This window comes from Felis catus, chromosome E2 (assembly GCF_018350175.1).
Source record: "Felis catus isolate Fca126 chromosome E2, F.catus_Fca126_mat1.0, whole genome shotgun sequence".
NCBI lineage: Eukaryota > Metazoa > Chordata > Mammalia > Carnivora > Felidae > Felis > Felis catus.
This window is the reverse complement of record NC_058382.1, coordinates 22427245-22435343: the sequence shown is the minus strand read 5'-3', so window position 1 is coordinate 22435343 and position 8099 is coordinate 22427245. Positions and strand designations below refer to the sequence as shown.

General features: G+C 50.5%; 1 long non-coding RNA gene across 1 annotated transcript; it reads left to right on the top strand.

Moving 5' to 3' along the window:
* The first annotated feature begins 4012 nt into the window (after window positions 1-4012).
* LOC109494675 lies at window positions 4013-7612 on the top strand. Its single transcript, XR_002149662.3, has 3 exons — window positions 4013-4138; window positions 6488-6585; window positions 6684-7612. It is a non-coding gene; the product is annotated as an uncharacterized LOC109494675 (long non-coding RNA).
* The last annotated feature ends 487 nt before the right edge of the window (window positions 7613-8099 follow it).

Genomic DNA, 8099 nt, shown 5'->3' with positions numbered 1-8099 from the left:
CTGTGCTTGAACAAGATTTTCTGACACCTGTGTGCTGCCAGACATGACATCTGAGCAGAAACACAGGCCTTTGCAGAGGAGAGGGATGCTTAGCTCCAGGCAGGGCAGGATACTGAGTGGAGGGCATGACCAGGATTTTCTGGAGTGACAAGGTAGCGAATGCCGTGACCAGACTCCAGTGCAGAAGAGAGCCCTGGGGAGGGTCTTCCTTTATGGATTTACTTAAAACATGTAGTCTTCCTACTCCGAGTGCCTTTTGGATACATGTGTGATCAGGCATAATTAGATGGCTAGAGGAAAAGAAGTTGAGAGAGGGAACCCTAGATCAAGAATTAAGTATTAGTGTTATCTCCGAGCTTCCTGGCAGCCAAGGCAAAAAAGGGAAGCGACGACTTTAATGCCGTTTGTTATCTAAAGAATACCTATGTCTTGGGAGGAAGGACAGTTTACCCCAGGCTTCCAGTCTTGGTGGAATCCATAGAGGAGACTTCATAAGGGAAAACAGGGATGTGGTGAGCTCTGCCCCCAAAGGCGAGTTTACAGAGGCTGCAGAAATGCTCTTATAAACAGTACTTGGATTCAAACCAAGGGTCTGGTGGTTTGTCTTAGTTTTTAAAGATGTTTCTGTGCTGGTGTGGGAGGCACCTGTGATGGAATGAGACTCCGTCTCCAACACCCCCCACCACAATCTTGTAGGGCTGTCATCGCTCACCCTCACATGTGACCACTAGGGCTGACATTGTGGGTTTTCCCAGGCTCCCTTGAACCCAGGGCTACCCATCCCGAAGGCTGGCTGGAAGAAGCAGGGGGACTGCTATAGGCCCCTGATGCTGGTGGGGAGGCTCCTCAGTGTGTGCCAGTGATTGGGGTAATAAAAACCAGGATGTGGAAACAAAAACTCTTACCTGTGGTGACCCATCTGTCATCAGGGAAACCCCCCACCCTCCCATACCTGCAGAGAGAGACCCTGGTTTGCCCTGGAGAAAGGGGCCTCCTAGCAGTTTCTTGCTCACAATGGACTCACCGTAGGTTTCTTGAACAGAAATACACTGGATGCTGTCTTGGGCCAGTGGGTTGAGAACTTGGCCAGCTTGGATTCAAACCGAAACTCTATGACTTTGGACCAGGTCTTCATTGCCCCAAGTCTGTCTCCTCATCCAAAAACATGGAGAAGACAAAACCAGCCATGAGGAGATGCCAGGAAGACAACAAAGAATGCGTGCAAAGTGCCTGCTCGTAGCTGGTGCTGGGGGCTCCCATGAAGAGTAAACGCCCAGAAGACAAGAAGGTTGGGCTTTTGGAGGGCACTTAACTCACAGAGTGCTCTGAGTACATCATCTCTTAAATCTGCACGGCGATCTTATGAAATTAGGTATCACTATTATGGCGCACATTTCACGCAGTAGGAATCAGTTCAGAGAGGTCCACTGACTTGCCCAGTGATGCACAGCATGTTAAGGGTAGGGCTAGGACAAAGCCCAGGTCTTCCAAGCCTTATTGAGCACTTCAGTTCTATCCCTTTAACCTGGGAGCTGGCTGGCACCTTGAGGCTGGACACAGTATCTTCGCTTAGGCAGGACTGGGCCTCTGAGGGACAAAGTATGCTCAGCCAGGCACCGGCCACAGGCTGGGAGGTCCCTCTCCATTTTCCCTGATTCTTCGCTTCCCCTGGTGCCAGCTGGGTTACTGAGGAAGGTCTGTGGCTCCATTTCCAAGAAGGAGGTAGGAGACCCTGGCTGTGTGCTCACCTCCCTTCTGAATGCTCCGTGACACACACCTGGTAAGTAAGTGATGCTCACATTGGGCTGAATAGCTGTGGGTTTCCTTTCTAGGGGCCAGGGCCATGCGCTGGGTTCTGTCACTCAAAGGGGCATGTGTGGAGCCTGCTCTGGACGAGCCTATTCAGAAGACTGTTGGGGGGCAAAGCTGAGCATGTGGCCAGAGAGAGCGCCACCCTGGTGGCCGTGTGAAGACCAGACAAAGGGCCCGGATGGGAAGGTGCAGGAGCCGTGACAGTAATTTTAATTTTTGAGGCCTTTGGTGGCATCCATAAGCCCAGAGCTTCTCTTCTGTATAGTTCCCATTTGGATCAATAGATGTTTTAAAACAGAGTCCTTGATTCTGGGGGCTGGGGACCCCAAAGACGGGCTCTATGACACACTCGGGTGGAGTTTGCCTAGCATCATAGCTCCACAAGGGACATATTCTTCACAGATGGCAGGGAGAAGGGGTTTCCTCCTGGGAGTTGGCCCCTGGGTCTCTGCTCCCACCCATCTGTCCTGGGGCTGCTCCGGGCCCCCATCTGAGCTGGCCTCTCAGCAGAAGTCCGGGCCATTGGCATCGAAGATATGCTTCCCTGCCAGCGCTGGACATGTCTGATACCCATGCACCTCTGGGGGCTGGGTCTGCAGACATCATATGGAGAGTCAGCAAAGGTCACTCAAGTCCACTCAGCCAAAAATGTCTGCCCTCCACAGGATGTTCTGGACTCAAGGCTCCCAATGTTTACTGAACCCCTTCTCTGGGTCAGGCTCTGAACTGGGGTCGAGGTCCCAATGGGAACAGAGGCAGACACGGGCCTGGCCTCAGGGGCTCACAGGCCAAAGGTGGACGCCAAAAAAATGGTCACAAATGGCAAGTTAATCATCATAGGTCGCAAAGTACTTCACAGGAGAGACAGCTTGGGGGGGTCTTGCCCTCACTGGGGGCACGGAAGCCTCCCTGGGAAAAGCAAGCCTGAAAGAGGGCTGTGTGGGGCACTCTTTATCTGCTCCACAGCCGGTTAGTAAGCTCTTGTCACGTGCCAGGAGCCAGGGGAGGGGCTGGGTGTATATGGCTAACCAAGCCCTACAGGACTGCTGTTCTCCCAGAGTGCAAAGTCAAGGCCAGGATCAAGGGACACAGACCAGGAACAATGAAGATAATGCCATAATTTGGGGTAACAATCAGTGCAAAGAAGGAATTTGAACAGTGGATGATCTAGGTGCTGTAGGGTAAGGAGGGCAGTGAGGTGGTTGGGAAGGGTTCTGAGTTGGTGATATGGGAGCAGAGACCTGAACCAGGGAGATGGAAAGCACCTCAGTAGACAGAGCAGCAAGTGCAAAGGCCCTGTGGCAGGGAGGAATCAGGAATGCTGAAGGAGCCCCAGGAGCCCATGTGCTTGGACCACAATGAGGAGAGGGGCATGGGAGGAGCTTGAGCGTCTGCAAAGCCCAAGGGAGGAGACTGATTTCTACTCTGAGTGCACTGGGAGGCTACAGGAGGGGTTAAGACAAGAGTAACATGATTTGACTGGTGTTAAAATAAATCCTTCTACACTGTAGAAGACGTTATGGCAATTACTCAAAAAATTAAAGGTAGAATTACTGTTTGATCCAGAAGTCCCAATTCTTTTTTTTTTTTTTTTTTTTTTCAGAGAAAGAGGGCACAAGTGAGCAAGGGGTAGACAGAGAGAATCCCATGACGGGGAGAGAGGGGTGGGGGAGAGAGAGAGAGAGAAGCAAGGCTTACCCGATGTGGGGCTTGGGGTCACCTGATGCAGGGCTTGTGCTCACCTGATGTGGTCCTTGAACTCATGGAACCTTGAGATCATGACCTGAGCCAAAGTCAGGTGCTTAACAACTGAGCCGCCCAGGTGCCCCAGCAATCCCCCTTCTGGTACATACTCAAAAGAACTGAAAGCAGGGTATAGAACAGGTATTTGTATGCCCCTGGTCACAGCAGTCCTGTTTACAGTGATGAAAGGTAGAGACAATCTGAGTATCCATCGACAGATGAACAAAGGAAAGCGATCTATCCATATGAAGGAATATCAGTCAGCCTTAAAGAGGTAGGAGACTTTGACACACGTAACAACATGGATGACCCTTGAACACCTCATGGTCAGTGAAATGAGCTAGTCACTCGAGGATGGATTTTATATGATCCCACCCATTTGAGGTCCCTAGAATGGCCCAATTCCTGGAGACAGAAAGTAGGAGGGGAGTTGCCAGGCAGGGTAGGGGGAGGAGGGGAGTTAATATTTAATAGGTAGAGTTTCAGTTTTGTGAAAACAAGGTGTTCTGGAGATGGCTGGGGGTGATGGCTGCACAAGTCACCGAACTGCACACTGAAAACTAGTTAAAATGGTCAGCTTATGGTATGTAGATTTTACCGCACACCCAAATCCCTGTATGACTGCAGAGAGAGTCCTACTGTGCGGGAGCAAGCAGGGACCCGGCCCAGGCCAGGGCTGGTGGTGGCCTGGACGAGGGTGGAAACAGTAGGGAGACAGAAAGAGGGTCTGACCCGGGGCATGCTGGGGGGTGGGGGGACAGCACCGCCAGGACTTCCTGGGGCGGGCTGTGCAGGGTGAGGCATGGGGCAGGGCGGTGCCCCGGTTTCTGGATGGAAGGATGGACCCAGACAGCCTGCCCTGCAGCTGCTTGTAGTAACTGGTCAAGGTGGGAGAAGGAAAACCTGAGCTCAGGCCGCCTGTGGCTGAGGTGCCCTAGGGGCAGGAAGACCAGGGGAAGCCAGAGCAGTGTTAATGGGGAGGGGAGGTGACATCTGAGCTGGTGTTGGGACAGTGAGTGAAGTGCCCACGAAGACAGATGAGGGAGGATAGCGGTGGGGGAAGGACCGAGGACAGGCCAGCTGTCTGCAGCATGCTAATGGAGGTGGCCCGGGCTTCCCGTCACGGTCCTGAATGTTCAGGTGAGGAGCCCAGACTCCACTCAGTAGGCACAGATTTCACGGATTCCTACGGATCCGAAGGGAGCGCGAGGCTGGAGGTCTGGGCAAGGCTGGCTGGTACCAGGACATGGCTTGCCCGAGGTCAGGACCCCCTGGCTCTGGATCCATTTCTGGGAGGCCTCAGTGAGCGGCAGGAGGTGGGCCTCTCCCATTTCATCCCAGAGATGGTGGATTCTAGAGTAGAGAGAGGCCCGTGAAGCCGTCTGCCTCTTCCTTACCTTGTCCTGGGTGTCCCCACGAGATCTTGTCTCCCGGTCTTTGCCTGTCACTCACTCACTGAGCTCCAGGCACACTGGCCTTTTTCTGTTTTGCAAACTACGTTCTCCTTCACACCCAAGGGCCTTTGCACTTGCTGTCCCTGCTGCCAGGAAGGCTTCCCCCCCTCCAGCCTTCCACATGGCTGGTTGCTACACAGCTGTGTTCCTTTCCAGGTCTCTGCTCAAATATCTCCTCCTCTGAGAGGCCTCCCTGATAAGCCACCCTTGTTTCATCTTCTTTCTGGTTCTTATCACTGACTAAGATGATCTCACTTGTTTACTTGTTTACTATGTGTCTCCCACCTCTGCCCCAACCAGAAAGGAAGCCTCAGAACCCCGAGAACTTGTCCATCTTGGTCACTGTTGTGTCCCCAGCCCTGGAACAATGCCTTGCACTGAATGTGTACCCATTAGTACTTGCTGAATGAGTGAATATTTTAGGGGCCCCCTGTGCAGCTAGGGAAGCAGACCAAGGCCCTCTCCTCCTCCTGGAGGTCTGGCAGGCCCAGGGTGACCCTCGGGGATCCCAGGCCCCCAGCCCCCACCCCCACCCACTGGCAGCCCAGGACGCTCTTCCTTTGTTCTCCCTCGGGGTTTAGGCAGCGGGAAGGCCAAGGGTGTTCTGGGTTTGGTTTTTGTAATTGGTTTGATATGATCATGAAAAGTATCTAAAAATTGGACAGCTGGAAATGTTTTTCCTCCCATTTATTACTTAAAACAGCCTTAGAGTTTGGGGTTGTTTTAAAAATCAGATTCTCCTCACTAAAAAAAAATAAAAATAAAAAGTAAATACCGTGAGCCCATTCTTGCATATTTCCGGAGAGACCCTGCAAGGTCACGACAAGGCCTCTGCGTGTGGGGTGCGGGGCTCCTCCGGGCTCCAGACAAGAACTGGGGAGCGTCCGGGGCTGGGTCTCGGCCATCCTGCAGTCACGGTACCAGGAGGGGAAGATAAATTAAGATGAGTGTGTTGCTCAGTTAGACATTAACCACGCCAGTGAAAAAGGATTGTGAATGTTAAAATGGCCCAGACTAAAATATACGGAGGTTAAAATACAGGGTAACTTTACAAATCACTAATAATTTCTTTGGCTTTCACTGCAATAACATTGATTTAATTCATTAGATTCCTTTCTAAATCTATATTTCAGTTTTAGAGTTGTCAGTTTCTGTTAATGACAATTTTGCCCCATCTGTTCCAACATGAAAATGAGGCTCCTTGCCGCAGACAAGATAGATCTCTAAGAGTTTAAGAAGGAGAAGTCTTAAAGGTATTTCACTCAGATGAGGCCCGTTGGATGATTCACACTCAGATTGAGGCTGCCCACAAAAGAACTTTGCATTGACGCCCGTGGAGAGACGGACACCCTCCCCCAACCACATGTATCCGGCGACCACCCCGTGGCCACCCTGTGCTGCCATCATCCGATATTTCGGAGGGGAACACTCAAAACATTACCACTCATTCTTTTTTTTTTTTTTTTTTTTAATGACAGAGCAATAATTCTGGGTGTCAGCATATCAGAATTCCAGCGGCTGTGAGTGGAATAAAGATGGGTTGCTGTAATTTGGCCATCCAAATCGTCGTATTACAGTAAGTTATTTCCGTGAGGCCGGTGAGCTGCTGTCTGCTGAGGGGGCGGTGTCCGGGCTCCCAGTTCTGTGACAAACATGTCTGATGTCCCCCTCCAGCCCACCAGCCCACACATCTGCCAGTCTTCTGCAGGAGATGGTTTTGAAAGCGTGTGCCCAAATCCGGAACCAGATGATGGCATTCGAGGGGCCAGTATGGGCTGGGCACAGGCCTCTGATGAGAGGAATGAACCAGACCGTAGGAGCACGCGACTCTCCTGGAGAGAATGGGCCCTGCCTGGCCACAAACGGGGGTGGGGGGAGGCATTCCTGAGCCCATGGCAGAGGTCCTACATTCCTGGGAGGCGGGGGAAGCTGGTCCGCTAATTATCAATCACGGAAAAATAAACCTGCCCACTAAAGAGGACATGATGTGTAGTACAGGACCAGAGGAACTGGGGATTTTTTAAAATTTAGAAACCTTCTACAGGAATAGGCAGGCATTAAAACATATATGGAATTAGGCCCCATCGTCAAAGTTAATATTCACCATATGTATTTACATTCAACGCAACTCCAGCAAATGTGTACTGCCTTACAGCACGTAGGGAGGGGAGATTGCCTCTTGCTCAGGCTGACATTAGGTTGAGTTACTGTTCTGCTGTAGCCTTCTCCAGAACATCTAAAGACAGTCGAGAAAAATCAGACTGAAAATCCTCCTTTTGGATCTGCCTCCTAATTTCAAATACAAATTAGTGAAATTTTAACATTTCAGATATCACACCTTGAGCAAATTAAAAATCAACAAAAATATTAGGGTTCTCTGTGACCTGCTCATGTGTACAGAATGTATAAAAACTTTAATCAAACACTCGGGTTTGCTCAGTTTTAAATTGTGTTACTTTAATAGTTTCTTTTCTGCTGTTTATATTAATGACATATTCCCATCTAAATACATTGCTGTGCCGAAAAGCCATCACAACATTTCTAAGGTTGAATGAATGCGGTTGTATTCATGGTTTTTTAATAAAAAGATCTTTTTCTATTAAGTCCCCTCTTGTTTTTTTTTTTTTTTTTCCTTTTTTGTTCTCCAAGGATCGAGGTTCTCCTCCACATGTACAGAAGCTCGGGGAGTGATGTAAACTCACATCGGCATTCATGCTCCCTTCATGTGCAAATGCCTGCTTTCTAGCCCCGTTTCCACACACATCCGAGCGAAGGACGAGGCCATCCGGGGGTGCGGGTGGGGTTGTAGAAGCACAAATTGCTTTCTCTAAGCATCAACAGAAGGTCTTATCACTTGGGACAGTGTCTTGATTTGCTCTTCTCTGGAAAGTGGTAATTAGCTTATGTTCCTGATCTACTTGGTGAGGGCCACACCTTGTCCAGATGTGTCTGGAAGGGGGTACAAGTGGGCATAATGCCGGGTGAGTGGTTGACCCTGGGCTCTTCGAGGGACAATTTGGGATTTAAGACCCTTCGCTACCAGATTGCTGAAAACCTCCAGAGAGCTCCCAGGCCCTCTTGATTAAAGTT